Source organism: Arvicanthis niloticus, chromosome 19 (genome assembly GCF_011762505.2).
Source record: "Arvicanthis niloticus isolate mArvNil1 chromosome 19, mArvNil1.pat.X, whole genome shotgun sequence".
Lineage (NCBI taxonomy): Eukaryota > Metazoa > Chordata > Mammalia > Rodentia > Muridae > Arvicanthis > Arvicanthis niloticus.
This window is the reverse complement of record NC_047676.1, coordinates 19,875,983-19,893,916: the sequence shown is the minus strand read 5'-3', so window position 1 is coordinate 19,893,916 and position 17,934 is coordinate 19,875,983. Positions and strand designations below refer to the sequence as shown.

The 17,934-nt window shown below is 34.2% G+C and overlaps 2 pseudogenes; one reads left to right on the top strand and one right to left on the bottom strand.

Moving 5' to 3' along the window:
* Positions 1-9,083: 9,083 nt before the first annotated feature.
* On the bottom strand, positions 9,084-14,391 carry LOC117723722 (zinc finger CCHC-type and RNA-binding motif-containing protein 1-like; annotated as a pseudogene).
* Positions 14,392-14,517: 126 nt separating this feature from the next.
* Positions 14,518-17,934, top strand: part of LOC117723721 (large ribosomal subunit protein eL6 pseudogene) — a 90,301-nt pseudogene continuing 86,884 nt past the window's right edge.

Genomic DNA, 17,934 nt, shown 5'->3' with positions numbered 1-17,934 from the left:
ACGAAACAGTGATTTATGAGATGTTAAAATGGATTCTGAGGCTAGAGAGATAGTTCAACTCTTATGAGTACTTACTGCTTTTCAAAGGACCTGAATTCAGTTAGGTCCTTGAACTCATGTCAGATAGCAAGCAGCCACCTCTAACTTTAGTATATGGCGTCCACACACATATTCACACATGTGCATTTTGCATACAAAGATATACAAAAATTAAAAATAACTGCTCTAAATTCCTGACCAAATATGATAACAGTCATAATCAATAATCATGACAATTATTGACATGAAGAACATTAGGATCCTAATATAGAAATTAGATGCACTGGACATAGAAATGCAAAGTCATTGAAACAGAAATGTGGGTTAGTGACTAAAGACTGTAATCTATGCAGATGAATTTACAATATTTTCAGTTTTCAGGGTTGTAAAACAGAAGAGGCAGCACTGACCCTCAGTTTCTTTTAAGGATGTGCTGGGAGATGAAGAGACATAATTATTTAAATAGGACATTTTTATACCAGAAATTTATTTATTCATTTTTAGGCATGAGGAGTTTCAGAGAATTTAAAATAAATTTAACTTCGGAAGGTTTCAGAAATCATGAGTTGTAAAGTAAAGATGTTGAGGTGTGCTTTGAATGTGGGTTGCTTCTACTCTCTCTTCACTCTGAGTTCATTCTGAAAACTTGAAAATCAATTTCAATCAGTTTTAGCATGGTGGAGTGGACGTGTTATTTGGCTCTACTGATTGTTTCCACTAGGTAAATTCTTTTAGATCAAAGGCTGCACAAAGAGACTAGACTTTCTGGGTGTGAGAGATAGAAACAGAAATAGTAAAAGGAAGAGGCAATTTCTGAGTCAACATCCTTCACCATGTTTGTCTTTCTTATCTCTCTGATAAAGAGCTGTAGACTGCAAAATAAATTTTGGCTTTATAAATAATTCAGAAAAATAGCAGTGACTTCTAGATATATATAAAAATAAAGTTATTGAGAAAGAAAATGTTATGCATCATTTCCATGGAGCTATCTTTAAGATTTAGCATATATAATTGAGAAAAGTTGTATCAAAGTACAGAGGTATTATCAAATTTGTCACTCAATTATCATAATGTGAAATGTGTGATCCTAACAAATATAATAGGGTGTCTAAGACCCTTACTACCCCCTACCTAGTGAAAGTGTCTTTGGCTACTCACTGTGAACCATTTCAAAACATTACATTTGGGTTTCTGCTAATTATTTGTCTCAGAGCCAATATTTCTATGTAATGTCTCCATGGGCTGGCTATCAAAAGACAAAATAACTAAATGGTTTAAACTTTTAAACCTGAACACGTTTTATGTCTAAAAAAACTTCAGGAACAAACATGAAGAAGAGATTGAAAGAAAGGCAGCAGCCCAACTTGGGATCCATCTCATGAGGTAAGGGCAACAAGGCCTGACACTATTACTGATGCCGTAACGTGCTTACAGATAGGAGCCTAGCCTGGCTGTCCTCTAAGATGCCCAACCAGAAGCTGACTCAGACAGACACAGATAATTACAGCCAACAATTTGACAGAAGTTAGGAATGCCTATGGTTGAATTAGGGGAAGGATTGAAGAAGTTGAAGGGAAGGAAGACCACATGGGAAGACCAGTAGTCTCAACTAACCCAGATCCCCGGGAGCTCCTAGAAACTGAGCCACCAACCAGGCAGCATATATGGGCTGGTCCAACACCCCCACCCCTATCACCCCCCCACCTCCATACATAGCAGAAAAGGGCCTGGTCTGGCCTCAGTGGGAGATGTGCCTAATCCTTGAGAGACTTGAGGCCTCAGGGAAGAGGAATGCCCACTGGAGGTGGGAGGAGCACACTCTTAGAGGGGAGGCAAAGAGGAGAAGGAATAGGATGAGGAAATATGAGAGGGGGGACCAGGAGAAGGCAACAGCTGGAATGTAAATAAATAAAATAATTTAAATTAAATAGGTAAATAAAGCAAGGCTATGCTGTACATATATTTGAAAGTGCTATTTCCAACGTTCCATTTCAGTCAATACAAGATGGTAGAGGATAGAGTTCTTAGATAGCACAGTGCACCGTCCACCACGATGTATCTTCTTATGTGTGTACATTTTAGCTATCCTTGTCTGAGATATATTAATTCAACATTGCACTGTCTGTGAGATATTTACCAAAATATGAAATACTAAGATAATTGTGGAAGCTTCATAATTTATACTTTGTTGTGCTGCAGTTAAGAACAGTAAAGACATTTATTTGTATTTGACAGCTATAGTATAAACAATTGGGCAAAACCTAGCTTTTAAACATGTTTTCTAAAGCTAAGTTCTGGAGGTGTAAGAATTCAATTGAACTGTTGAATACTCAGTTTTAAGAGTTCATAAAAGTTTCATGGGTCATTTACTAAACTGGTTACAACAAAACATACCAAGTGAATAAAGATATATAAAAAATAATTGGGACTGTAACATTATTTTGCATTCATTTAATATGTGTTTCTGTGTATGTTTGTGTACATATACATCTTGCCAGTGTATGGAGGAGTAATCTTCTGACAACAGCTCTGTGGAGTCATTGTGCCCTTCCTTAAGAAACACATAAAACCATAAGAAACACAGAAATGAACACAAGTCTTTGGGTGTGAGCCATCTCACCAAACTTGTAATGTGAATTTTCTGGTTTATTAAGAATACAAAACTGAATACATGCTTTGTCACATTAATGGTTATAAATGGAAAAAATACCTTACACCTTGGAAGCATTATAAGCCTGTAGAACTGGAGTCTGTATTAAAAGTAACTAAATGTTTCTTTAAATGACTAAAAAATCCTCTTACCCTATTATGGAAAGTTATTTTGTTGTAAGGCAAATCGATCTTTAATCAGAGTAAAAAATCCTTGATTTAAGTTTTTATGTCTAAACATACAAAATTACCTTGAGGACAACGTTATGGCAATATGCAAACATATCTTCTTATCTGAAGGCCCAGGAAACATGCATTGATGATCAGAAATTACAAAACCCCTGCAAAAAGGCAGACTGCTATTTGTCATGAGCTAATATTGTCTTGAGTGGTATACAGATAGGACACTCTTAAAGAGTGAGAAAATAGTGAACACATGGTGTGAAATACTTGGGAAGAAATAAAAAATAAACACACAAGTATTTACCTGCATTTCGTTTATATTTATATCGGATTTCAATGCCATATGTTACTTTGCTGAGAAGCTGTTCATTGGCTGTATGCTTACGCTTGTTATATTTTGTTTTTACCTTGTATATGCCATCACATGCAATGCTACTAATTGGAATTCAACCTCTGAGTTAAGTAGCAGAAGTAAGAGTGGAATCTAGTTCCTCCATATCCTTCCTTTGTACTGCACTTATTTTAAATTCAGTTTCCTATTGTAATCTCACTTGGAATGTGATACCACAGCTCTTCTTGCCCCTGAATCAATCAGGTTGATTTCCATGTCAGCCTAAGCACTAAGACAGTCTCACAGGCATCTTAAGCAGGTTTGTAAAGGATAGCAATTCCAAAGAGCTCAGAGCTATGAATTAACACACAGCTCCAGTCAGCTGCAATTCTCGAAATGCTAATGGGAAGACATGTTCGTGGAAACAGACTGTAGTTTTAGATTATGCATACATCATACAGAAAGCAAAAGTAAACTTGAAGACAGGTCATTAGATAGCTTTTATTTGGGTGTATCTACATCTTGCTCACTGTGAGCAGACGTTAACGGGATTTTAAGAGGAGAGACTTCAGCCAAGTGGTCCATTTATAGCTCTGGACAAGGCAGTCATCCCATTTCTCTGTCTATATTCTTTTGAAAAGAAAATAAATTAGAAAGTTTGGAAGCATATCAGCACATCTTATTTTTTCCTTTCTTGATCCAAATGTCTAGCAATTATCCAAGCCCACTTCACTAGTTTCAATCATTTTTTTCCAACATCAATGTATATACATTATCTCAATAAAGATCTTTTTTAAAGTACAGGAATAAAGATTGACCATACTTCTCCCAAAAGATACCCAAAACACTGAATCTACAGCGATTTCACCGAGGCTACTTTTGTAACCCACTCATTTTCATTTAAAAAGGACTTACAATGCAATAATTATTACACACAAATTGAGGTAGAAATGAAAGTAAATTGTGTCTTTAATCTTGCTGCCCCACCATGTCTTAAAACTGACATCCTGCTTAAGATTTGTTCATGAAGATATATGAGTGATTTTTATTTGATTAGGTGTGTGTGTGTGTACAGATGTTTGAGTGAGAGTAGTTGTGTGTTTGTGTAAGTAGGTGTGTTTGTATGAGTATGTGTGTGTGTGTATGTGTACTTATATATGTTTGTTTAACACTTTGTGCATTGACTCGAGAATAGCATTTCTCAGCCCATGAGTTTCAACACCCTTGGCAACAGTTTATCTTGAAAAATATTTACATTATGATTCCTAACTGTAGTAAAATTACACTTATGAAGTAGCAACAAAAATTTATGGTAGGTAGTCACTACAACCTGAGAAACCATATTAAAGGGTCTCACCATTAGAAAGGTTGAGAACCACTGCCTTAGCAGATCCTGAGAAAGTTATAGGATGTCTAGTTTACATACTCACAAATAGAATATAATTTGTTAATCACTGTGAAAGGAGTAGTTATGTGAAACAGAATATTTCCTTCAAAACTCTTAATTCTGTGGCCTTTGTCACGATGTTTTATATGCACACACACAGTGATCATTCCCTGACTTTTGTGTAGAAACACCTCTAGTATTTGATGTTAAATGCTTGACTCAAATTTATCTTAAGCCTCTCAAAAAATGAAGTACTGAAACATATCCATTCTATGCCACATCTGAGAAAATAAGTCTTACAAATAAATGCTAATTGACTTCTCTAGAGCAATTAATCCATGTCCAAGTTAGAATTAGAATCTGGGCTAATACTACCAATCTCATCCTGACTTTGGCTGTTAGAAGTTTTCAGAGCGAAATATTTTGAGCTTCTAAATATATTTATTTGATTGAAAATGTACAGAAGGAAAGTATAAAAATTCTTGAATTCTTTAAAAGTTTGGATGGTATCATATTTCAGGGAAAGAGAATGACAGCAGCCTTAGGCAGGCCTGCTCGCAGTGCCTGTCTCTCTTTTTAAAAAAGCAAGGTAATCTAACTTGAGAGTAGATACCAGAAAAGATAAGGTCCACAGTCTTAAAAACTGGCAACTGAAAAGATAAGTGAAGAATGCATAGAGGGGTGAGAATTGTATTGGTATATTGAACACTATAAATGTGTATACTTGGTGTAGGAAGGAGTTTACAATAATAAGAAAGAAGATGAATGAAAGAGATATCAAACCAGAGATAATGAAAATGATCTGTAGTTCAGAGAGAAAATAGAACCATTGTATTAGGATGACTCATTGAGAACTGGAAATTTTTTTTGTAGCGTGATAAGTGGGGTATTTAGAGAAAAATAAAACCATCTATTTTATGTTCAAAGAGATAAGGATTTGTATTTTCTTTCACGTAAATCAAGGATCTGTTTAATAAATTGGTCAGTAGTTTGCAATCTCGATTTCATACCAAGATTATCTGGCATATTTCTGAAAACACAGTTGTGGATACTCCTTCTTGAATCTGTGATATCTAGATAATATTGGGTAGAGCCTACAAATATGCATTTTAACATGTCTACAGACAATGTTCATCATGCTGACCTCAAAGTGATATTTCCAAACTACCAAAAATGCCTTATCATTTTTAATTGTTTTAAAATGTAGTTTTTTTGTCAAATATCTAGGTCTACAACTGTGGGATCAATATTAAATGTTAAGATCTATCTCTGTATAGATATGAATATCATATTTGACTTTCATTATAAATCATATAGAATTTGTAGGTTGAAATTTTAACTTAGAAGCTTCCAGAAGCATGTTATGCCAGAAGCACAAATGCACATATTTTATTTCTTTCCACAATGTTGTAATTTCATAAATAACAATAAACTTACATAGGAAGAAGTTTCAAAGGCAGCAGTTTATTATATTATCCTATCCTGACAATCCTGATAGAGACAAAGCTAGGTACTTTTATTTCATTATTGATTAATAATCCTTTTAATATCACATCCTGCAATATACAGTAAATATGTATGCATGTATGTCTTTATAGAATGTTAGTTACTGAGGCTATAGCTGAGTTCAAGAATTGTTAGAAAACTGACAAGGATGAATATAGGCTCTGGGTTGCTAAGAAAAGGAAACAAAATCAGCCCTGGAAAGAAAGCCATTTTTATAGATATCATGGTGGAGATTAAAGATGTAGTCAGTTTTAGGGACAACATGTAAGAAATAGCTCCATGGCCAAAAGTAGACCTTGTCAATGTGGCAAATCTATATTAAAGCTCTAGGAATAGTCAAAATTGCCTATCCTTTTGTCCTTCATAGAGCAATTATCAGACAATATAATTGAAGGGAGCATTGTTGTTGTGCTTGCTGTCTGTTCATTATTTTGTGAGGCATAAGTGCCGATCTATACCTTACCCTTCATCTGGAATATATTACACATTTTTGATCTGGTTTCCTGGTATGATTTAAGACACCAATGATTCCCTCTAGTCTCAATACATCCTAGTAGATATATAGGGTATTACCCTTTTGACTATAAGAACAAGTCATTTTTACATCTGCACTTTTTGATGGGCCTCCACAGAGGGATTATATGGCCCCCAAAAGCATGAGTCAGACTAAAAAACACTCTTTTACACAGTATAATCTAAGAGCAGGAACTGACCCTATCTTAACTTTGTCTAAGAGACAAGTTCTCAAGTTTAATAGACAATACTTTTCTGGTAAGTTACATGAAGAGAATTGGGTCTTTAACTTTAGATGCATCCAAGAAAATTATTCTCATTGGATTCACTATGTTTCCCTCTGGTCCCAATGCAACAGAGTTCTATAGTGGCTTTGACGTGGGTATTTAATGCTTGAAGAATTTAAATGAAGTAATTTGGATTATGAAAGGATTTAAAGTTAGCGAAGTTATTTTCTTTTGTCTGTTACTTTCCCCAACTCTCTCACATTTCACCCAGGAAGCATTTGCTGGACTCCACCATTTTAACATTAGACTTCTCAGGATTTAAGAACTGTAAGAAGATAATTTTTTTTCTTTATACCACATAGGTTGTGATATCCTGTTACAACAACAGAAAATAAGCCATACCTGTAATCTTCTTAAAATATAGTTATATAAGGAACACACACAGAAGGAACACACAGCTACCGTGAAGACATTGGTCTAATATCACATAATATCATCATTTCTTCCGTCCTTTTAAAATTGGCCACAAAAGCCACAGGTAATGTGCATTGTACTACTGAGAATACAAGGGGAATGAGATTAGGGAACGAACTGAAATATTTCCTTCCAAGGAAGCAAACTGCTATTTTAAAATATCATGTAGACTCTTAAAAAGAAAACAGGAACAGAACATTTTAAGGTTATTAAGAAAAAGATAAAGTTTAAAATTTTCATTTTCTAGAAAGGCTATGGGAAAATATTTTTTGCCTAGGAAATATTTTAAATCATGAACAACCATTATTTTGAACTTTACAAAAACAAACAAAAAAAATAATCAAAAGAAAAAATAAAACTGTCCAGATATTAAAAAGATAATTTGAAGAATGAAAAATATATATTCATTGAAATAATGTTTATTTTAATAATTTAATTTTCCCAGATGATAGGTACCAATTCAAGGAACAAAGAGAGTTTATTCTCCTGAGTTTTGTAGAAAAGCAAGAGAATCATCAAAAAGCAAACTAGCTCCAGTTATTTTATTCTTTTTTAATAATTTATCAATGTGTACTTAAAAAGAAAGTGAGAGAGAAAGGCCAAATGATTGTGTGGTTTTGGAAGACTCTAATTCATACTTGGTTAAATGCTTAATTTGTTTAAAAATTCACTGACATTATCTTAAATCTGTATTTTAAATATACTTTGTGCCAAAGAATGTCATTTCATTCCCCAGAGTTTCATGTGGCAACATACTGACTAATATAGGAGACAGGAATCTTCTGTTGGACTCAAATTCTAAGTCACTTGGAGACCTTTATAAGGTCATATTCCTATTTACTTTCATCATTTTCTGATTTTTAATTAAAGTTGACATAAAGGATTGACATTTCAATATTACTAAGTAAGCTGATACTGAAATTTAAATTATGTGTGATCATTTTGATTAAGATTCCATTGAATTGATTGTTTCTATGTAAACTACAGAACTAACTTGGTTTCTGTTTATTTATATGATGTTTATAAGTCCAAAGATAAAACTATGTGCACACAATTTACACATTTGGGGATAAGAGAACACATAGATTAAATACATTTGTTACTTTCATACAAAAAAAATAACAGTACATGGATTATCAATATAAATATAAGCATTAAAGTTGAATGTGTAAAATAATAATAATTAATATCCTATCATTTTAGTTAAAATAGATTCTCAGAAATATTTTTGTATTTATTCACTTGCTTATCTATCTCTATCTATCTATCTATCTATCTATCTATCTATCTATCTATCTATGTATGTATGTATCTATCTATATATCTATGTATCTATCTCTGTATCTATCTATATATCTATCTATGTATCTATCTATATATCTATCTATGTATCTATCTTTCTATCTATCTATCTATCTATCTATCTATCTATCTATCTATTTATCTAGTGCATATGTGTGTGTATGTATGTATATATGTTTATGAATGCATGCCAAGACATAAATGGAAGTTAGAGAGTGACTAATAACAGTGGATTTTTTTCTTCTTCAAGTCATCAAGCCTGGTGGCATTCTGACCATCTCAGTTTTCCTTACTACTCAAATATGAAAATTGAGTACCAATCGAACAGAAAATGTGTGAAATTGTGTTACATATCATTTAGCAAATTAAAAAACGTAAGTACATTTACCAACTCAAGTCAAACATTAGTGGGTTTTTTTTTTTTTTTTGGTACAGTAAGATTTTATTTGAATGATATTTACAAAACATGATTTTAATCACTGAGTTCTTCTTCATCACTGAAGCTTTTCTGTGGTCGTCTAGAATCATCTGAGGCTGAGGGGCCCCCTGTGCTGGGTCTCCATCTGTTCTGCTCTTCTTCAGTTTTGGCCTTGCTGGAAGGCTATGGCCTGACTGAGACTGTCGAGAGCTGGGTCCTCTCCTTCTTCTTCACTCACTTCTACTTCCTCAAGTCCTTCCACAGGTTCAGGGACTTTCTTTTTCTTCTTCTTTTCTTCCTTCTTTGGAGGCTCAGGTTCTCCAAGCATGTTTTTAGGACAGGCATAACTTAAGTGTCTGCTTTCCCCACATTCATAACAGTTAGATTTATCAAAGTAGTTTTGCCTTTGAATGAAATCAGCTGCTCTTCCGTGTTGTCAATAGCGATGCTTGCCGTTATCACTCTACCAAATAACTGCTTACTATTTATTGCTCTGGTGCAGTTTAAGGCAAAATTATCCAAAAACAAAACAAATGCAACACCTTTACTCTTCCTAGTGTCTTTGTCTTTCATTATAGTAACCTTTACAACTTTGCCATACTTGGAAAATATCCGGTATAAATCATTGTTTGTTAGGGAGAAAGGCAAATTGGATACATAAATTGTGCTCTTACGTGGTGCCAAGCCACCGCTTATTTCTTCGGTGCAGCGGCCGAGCAGAAAGGATGTGAGCCCATGGCGGCTTCACCCCTAGCTGCCTTCCTCGGTGCACAATAGCTTGGGTGTCCGCAACCCAGCGAGGTGCAGCGCTTCTTCCAGATCCCCCAAACCCTGGCAAACCCGGGCCAGAGGTTGGCGCCCAAATATTAGTTTTTAATACAATTTTTAGGAAATGCACCAGTGGTTGAATACAATATCACAGCTTTCAAAAAAAAGTGAACTAATAAAAATACACAAAGTAAATAATACAATGTAAATATTAACAACAGTGCTTCAAGTAAATTATTAATTTAAGAAGTTTTATATCTTTTTGTAGTAGTGGTTATCAATCATTGCTGGAAACTCAAACTATTCAATAACATAAAAATTAATTTTAAATCAAGTGATGTTTGTATGCAGATTAATAGAAAAAAAGGCATGTTTAATTTAGAGTTGTACAAACATAATTTGACCATATCACCATCTATAAACATCAAAATTAGCAAGAAGAGAGTTTATAAACATGAAAAACATACATATGTTACCATGGATTATATATATATATATATATATATATATATATATATATAATTTCATATATATATATATATGAATGAAATGGAGAAGAAACTTTCATCTATCATCAAACTTCCTGGTAGAATAATGAACCCTCTCCACACTAAGCTTAGAGTGCTTGCTGTTAACATTGACTTTTCAAATTATTATTGGCTGTGTAATGCACTGAAAATATTGGCAAGTGGATAAAAACATATAGATTTGAAAATGGTGTCTGTCAGAATTCAAGTTCAGAAATATTAATATTAAATTATGAAATATAGAGTCATGTGTTATTACCAATAAGAAATCAAATGGAATGTCAGGGGCTATATTACCATATAAGCAACATGTGAATTCCTTTTGATTTTAAAAACTGGCATGTTTTTCTTAATGTGGTTTCTTACTAAATCTCACCTCTCAAACATTGAATCTAACATTTGGACTTCTGAAACTTCAACACATCACTCTTTTGGGGCAACACCTCAAAACAATTTCTTCTGCTCTAGTCCATGAGTGTGCATGTGTTTATTGAAAAACAATTAAAAGTATGCCTTAATAGTTCATACACACTGTCAACCTGGCAGGATCTAGCATCATATTGTAAACAAATATCTGGGTATGTATATAAGGCTCTTTAAAAAAATGAAGTTAATTAGAATGGTAATATCCATCCTCAAATTGATCTGTGCCATCATAGGTTGACCTTGAATATAAAATCCTCCAGCCCACTTCTTCCCAGAGCTTAATTAATAAGTGCACCTCTCCATTCCTGGTAATAATTTGCTATTGAAAAAAATTTTAATTTATGGGAGAATTTTAGATTACCATGTATAATTTAATTAATATTAACCGAGAAGATCCAGGTGAGTAAAAGCTTAATTTAAGCATCAAAAGGTATTAGAAAAGATTGGTGAAGCTCTTCATTGCTCATCAGATAGTTAAAATTTCTGACGAGTTAAGTAAATGAATAATCTATAAATTAAGTACATTTATGCTCTGTACGCACAATGTTTCTGTATGGTCAGGTAATATATAAGAAGTATAAGACTACTTAGATATCACTTCCTAAGGTTTTTTTTTTTTTTTTTTTTTTTTTTTTTTTTTGTCCTCAATGTTGGTATTTCAGGAGAGATTCCATTTTACAGTATATCAGCCATAAAAATGATGAGGGACTGCAGTCCTACAGTGGATATTTACCTTAAATGGCAACATAAACACTGGACAGTAACAATCTAAGTTACGTCTGACACATTTCCGCCCCCTCGCCCCAAGTCTTCACTACCAGTTTTACACCTAGCAGAGAGGAAGTATGAAGATTCCACTCAAATAAAACTAAATGTCTTTTAGCCAAGTTTGAAATTACTGATAGTTGTGATCCTTGCCAGGCAATAAAGAAAGCCCAATAACATACTTCTACGTAGACCGTTAGCATTCAGCATGTGTCAGATGAGATTGTAGAACCTGGTGAATCACTTAACATGAAAGATAAAGACAAATGAAATAACTCCAAATAAGGACAAAAAATTAAATGTCGGGAATTCAGAAACAAAATGCATTTAAAGTATAATGCCTCTGTTAATATATTCATTACATCTGTGTGTTACTGTGAAAATATTTCAGAAATAAGGTGAAAAAATAAATATTAGAGATAGAAACTGAATAAAATATCAAGAGATATATTTTTTAAGTGGAGAGAGTTTTAAAAAATGTAAAATGGGGGTACAGAAGGGAAGAACATATTAAAGAGAGAAAATAACGACACTTGCCCAGTTTTTAGAGACTGAGAGTATCCCTTGCAATCAACATGAACCTTAAAGAATGCAATTGTGAAACCTATCATCATCACTGTTGAAACTCACAGCTAAAGATGAAAGCTCGCAGCTTGTAAAAAATGGCTGAACATTTACATTTAATTGCACTGATCAAAAAACAGCTTCAGCACAAATACACATATAGAATATTACTGACCAAAATGCTAGTGCATCTTATCAGACACGCAGGTAAAAAGTGAAATGCAAGTTTAAGAACGTTAACATTAATGTTCTTCAAAACATGATAGAGTTATTTTATGATATATCATTCAAACACTAAAACGTTCTTAAACCTCAAATGCAGTCACTACAGTTAACCACTAAATGCTGTCACTTTACAAGAGCCGGATTCAGACTCTTTACCTGTTTCGTCATTAAAGCTATGAAATGATAACATCACTGTAAACAATGCTAGCAAAAGAAAAGAGTAAATCACAAAATTAAAACCTTATTCATTTTCTTCTATTTTTTAAGGAACTTGCTTTTTAGACTATATTGGTTTCAAACTCAGAGAACACTCTGCATTCTCCTCCTGTACACTGAGATTAAAGGCTTGTGCTACCATTGCCCTGATTCCAAGTTTTTTGTTTGTTTGTTCGTTTGTTTGTTTTGTTGTTGTTTTGTTTTGTTTCTGGTTTTTTTTTGTTTTTTGAGTATTTTATTTATTTACATTTCAAATGTTATCTTCTTTCTGGTCTTCCTTCCTGAAACCTCCTATTCCATCCTCCCTCCTCCTGCTTCTATGAGAGTGCTCCCCCACTCACTTTTACATACTGATTACATGTCGTAATAAAGTAATACAATAATGGACGTATGTCTATGTTTTGTTAAAAAGAAAATAAAGCATGATTAATTTAGATTAACCAGAATACTTAAAAGAATCATAAAAATTTAAAAGACATGGAGAGCTAGGGCGACAGCTTAGTAGGGAGAATTTTTGGTTACCAGGTACAGTAACTGTAATTTCAGCACTCGGGATTTGGAATCGGAAGGGTCAGTAGACGAAGGTCATTCTCAGTTTACTGTCTGTATCTGGGTTTCATTCATCAGAATAATTGTGTCTACCCTTCACTCATTTATCTTGAATTTCATATTTCATTTTTAGCAGCTGAGCATAATCCATGTATGGCCACTTCATTATCCATGCATCGTTTGTCGACCATCTTGGCCATTTCATTTCACACCTCTTGTGGACAGAGCAGTAATGAACACAGTTTAGCACATGTCTACTATAGTGCATAGGTTCCTCTGTGTTTATATTGAGTGGTTGAGCCTGATCATATAGTTGATCTATTTCTAGGTTTTAATTTTTTATTTTATTATTTTATGTGTATGAGTGTTTCTGTCACAGTCCTTTGCAAGAGCAGCTAATCCTTGTAACAACTCCAGTTTCTATTTCCAGATTTCAACATTTATTTGAATAGCAGTAGCATTATTCGGTACTGCCAGCAGTAATGGATACACGTTGCTCTCTCTGAATATCTAGGTTATTATTTCTCATTTTTTTAAATGTTCGCCTCTCTGGCTGGGATAACACAAACTTATATATTTTAAAACTACATCTCTCGGATGCCTGGAAATGGTAAATATTTTTTTTTCAGTAACATCGAATGGAGGATAGAGACATTAACTCAGCCACAAAACTGAGAAACGTGGTCACATTGTCCTAAATTCGAACTTGGCCACATTTTATCTTGATTTTTTTTTAAATTATTTTATTTTTATTAACCATTCCATTCTTACCTTAAATTTCAATCATACTTTTTAAATAAAATTATGTACCACACTGATAAGGTTGTGTCATATAAATTTCTCCAAGGCAATAAATTATCTCTGATTCTTTTATGTAAAATTGGAGATATTAACCGAACCAGATATTCAAAGGAAAATGAGGAAGAAATATACAATGGAGAAAAAAGAAGATTGTAATGCAACCTGGATAAAGCTTTCCTATAAAAACAAAATTACACCTTGCACAGAGACTGGATGGTGTCTAAGGAATGACTCGCCAACTAAGTTAACATTTAAGCAGGAATGATGTGCACGTGTTTAGGAAAACGTTTGTTTCAATGGCAGAGGAACCAGGTAAATTGGTTATATTTACATAAGAATCTTCTTTCTCCCTGATGCTCATACTTCCTACATAGAATATAAATTTGATAGCCAGAACTCATGCCGTCTGTGTCACGGGAAGCTGAAGAGAAAGCCAAGAAAATTGAAGAATCCTCAGCCATGACTCTTGAGCCACAGATATAATCTGATTCTTCTAATTGTTTGCAGAAAAGTAAGACCATGGTTATTTAAGCCAGAAATGAACAAATTTTCTGATCCTCACAGCCAGATATAATCATTCACCTCACCAACTGCCACGGTTCTCCATGAAGTCTCCACCTAGCTGCTGGAAAAGCACTTCTAGCGCAATGATTCTCTCAGCTGGGGAAGAAAACAGTTCAGGTGCCAAGAACAATTACCCTAAGATGTGCCATCTCCCACAAATATTTGAAAGTTCAGTCATTACCATTTTTCCATTGATGTTCCTAGGGAAGTATGTGAAAAACTTTCCTGAGTTGAGTTGGGTCCCTCTATTTCCAGCCACTCTAGTAATCTGGCAACACCATCAGCAAGCTCAACTCTAAAATGAGATGTGTGTACTTCAGCCACTGTAAACTTTGCAGAGCTACAGATATAACTCGGTGGTAGCTCACTTCCAGAGCAAAACACACACACACACACACACACACACACACAGGCACAAATGCACACACAGGGATGTGCTTGCACTTATACATGAGGGAGGAGCAACACTTTATAATAGAGGGATTACATGGTGAAGTTTTTCAAAGTCTAACTGTATCCCTCTTTCATAAAGAAACACTAAATATGATCTTTTAATATCCAGAAAATGACACAAATGCAATAAATTCTTAAATGATTTAGGATGGGTTGGAAACTGCAGCTCTCAGAGCAAATCGAATTTTGTACAAGTTTCTGTAAGTGTTGGCCTTTAAAGTATAATCATAGTTTGTGTGTGTTAGCCATGGCACATATAGAGGCACTCATGCACACGTGCGAGTGTGTGTGTGTGTGTGAGAGAGAGACAGAGATAGAGACAAAGAGAGAGAGAGAGAGAGAGAGAGAGAGAGAGAGAGAGAGAGAGAGAGAGAAGGAGGGAGGGAGGGAGAGTATATCATTTGTTATTTTAGGCAATAATAATGTAGAAGTTAATACCGAACATAAAACTATATGTTCCTATTGCTTTATACAGTTTATACATTTTTAGCAGTGCTAAAACCATTATAAATTTGTTCACAAGTATACTTCAAAAATGCAAATTTTTAAGCTAAAGAACTTCTTCTTTCTTTCTTTTTTTTTTTTTTCTTGAAATTAAAAGAGCAGACCATCCAAAACAGACCTGTAGAAACTTCAATAGGTGCCTAGAGGAGGGGAATGGGGAAGAGAAGGAAAAAATTATTCCATTTATGCTGGCATAGGGGACAAACAAGGAGGACCAAATAAATAAATAAATAAACAAACAAATAAATACAACCACTGGATTGAAAGACTGGCTTTCTGGCTTTAAAGAAAGAATGAGGAAGCCCTAGTTGTTGGGGAAACCTGGTGTATTATGGAAAGTATCTTCTATTTTAATAGTAGAAATGAGAAAAGGAGAAGTTGAGAAAATGAAGCAGTCATATGAATTTATTTGACTATAGTTTGATAAGTTACTACCCTTAGAGGTATTGTTTCTTCGAAGAAATAGTGCAGTATCTTATTAACTGTCTTCTTTCGTATAGGTTAATGAACCATTACAACTAGAATGTTACATTTCCAATTAAGTACTTTGAAAGGAAATATATATTTAAGAATCTTGGCATGTTTAATAGATAAAATTAAAATATCAAATCATAGCCTTAAATTTTTTAAAAATTCAGATTTGAAATGTGGTGTTTATATAATAGAATACACTATTAGTCAGTTTTCTGTTATTCTGAAATAATCAACATAATCAGACTAGCCATTTGAAATTTTTACTATTAACAACGTACTTACTTTTATGAGCTATTTCAGATCAATTTTCTAAGTTCCTGTCCCATGCCCCCTACTTTCAAGTTAATAGCCTCTTCTCTCATATTATTGATACAAAGATAAACGTACAGATACATAGATACATAGGTATACAGAAACATGTAGAAACATGTATACTTGTATGAACAAAATACATCCAAAGGATGACCACTCTGCATTTGACAACCAGTGAAAGAGCTCATCCCTGGAAAGAGGCTCACTGTCTTTCTCCCAGAAGTCAGTGGTTCCCCACAGTTCTTTGCTTATCGGTGGGAGCCCAGCACATTTTCCTCATTCTGTACTTGCAAATCTATTGATAATGCCATTTTACAGCCTTGTTTAAGTAGCTATTTCTAAGAAAGACTATCACAGAGTATTTTCTGTATTCTGGATCTTAGAATATTTCTGTCCCCTCTTCTGAGATAGAGATGCAGGGACTGTGATATAATAAATGCATCCATGAGGACTCTGCTCCACAAGATCTGTTGTTGATCTCTGCATTGTCCCCCTACCTTTTTTGGTGGTGTTGTTGTTTTCTGTGTTTCTATTTGCTATGAAGAAAATCTCTTATACTGAAGTGTATGACCTATCAGTGTGTATAGTGTTAGAATTTAGAATTTAGTGAAAAAAGCATGTTCATCTATCAACGTAGCATATAACTTTCTGATGTCCATGACACTGCTGGCCTGGAAACCTGGCTAGATTTCAATTATCAGGAGTGATTTATTTTCTTGTAAGTGGATATTAAGTTTAGTTAGACAGCTGTTGGTCACTACTGACATGGGTGTGCCATTTATTTCACCTTTATGGATATTTTGCTATGCTGGATGTCACAGATATGTAGGACCGTTTAATTGCTTCTTTCCCTTGGTAGCTTGTATGCTGTTTTCTGAAATGACAGAAGCTAGATCCCAGAAGATAGGCTCTCAAGTCAGATACAGTTTAAATCATCTGAGTTTTATATCATAAGTAGACAACTCTATCATTGAGTAGATTCACATGCTTTCTAGACCTTCCATTGGTAGAACATCCCTGAATCAGAAATACCTGGGTGAGCAGAATTACAGACTCCACTTTTTAAGACTTTCCATAGGTAATGGTTTAAGTATGTTTGTATGTATACATTTACGAGCCAGTGGTACCTGGAGTCTTGTTGATTCATTTATATGCTAAAGGTATCTATCTTATGCTCTTAGTACAAAGAAGAGTGCATGTTTCTTAATGGGATTACTGCGTATGGCTAGTTCTGCCTGTCACATATTGAATGGACAGTTGCTTGACATTATGGACAGGGAAAGTTTTCTCACCATTTTCTTTCATTAGTGTTTGAGAGAAAGTGTCTAGTGTTGAGGCTTTTTTGTAGTACCTGAATATAATGCAGAACAATTGAAAATTGCAGTTTCTCTTATTCCTGACTGAAGGGAACTCTCCATAAAGCCAAAAATTCAGGCTTAGAAAAACAGTGAGTGGAAGGTGTTAAGAGATACGTTTTCTACATTTTATATGACTTGTGCTTTGTTGGCTTGAAGAAGGCCACTTCAATTTGGTGATAAAATGCTACCATGATTATCCAAGTTAATGACTACAGGGGCCAAAGGACACTAATTTATGATGGTACACATGACACAGTAAGTTAATAGTCTGCAGTTAATCATTGAATTTCAAGTAAAGATTTGAAGAATCCTGCAGCATACTAAGATGTATACTGAAAATGATAACCTGTCTACAGAATAGCAAAGTCTTGCTCCAAATTTTAAAGGAGTACACATTTA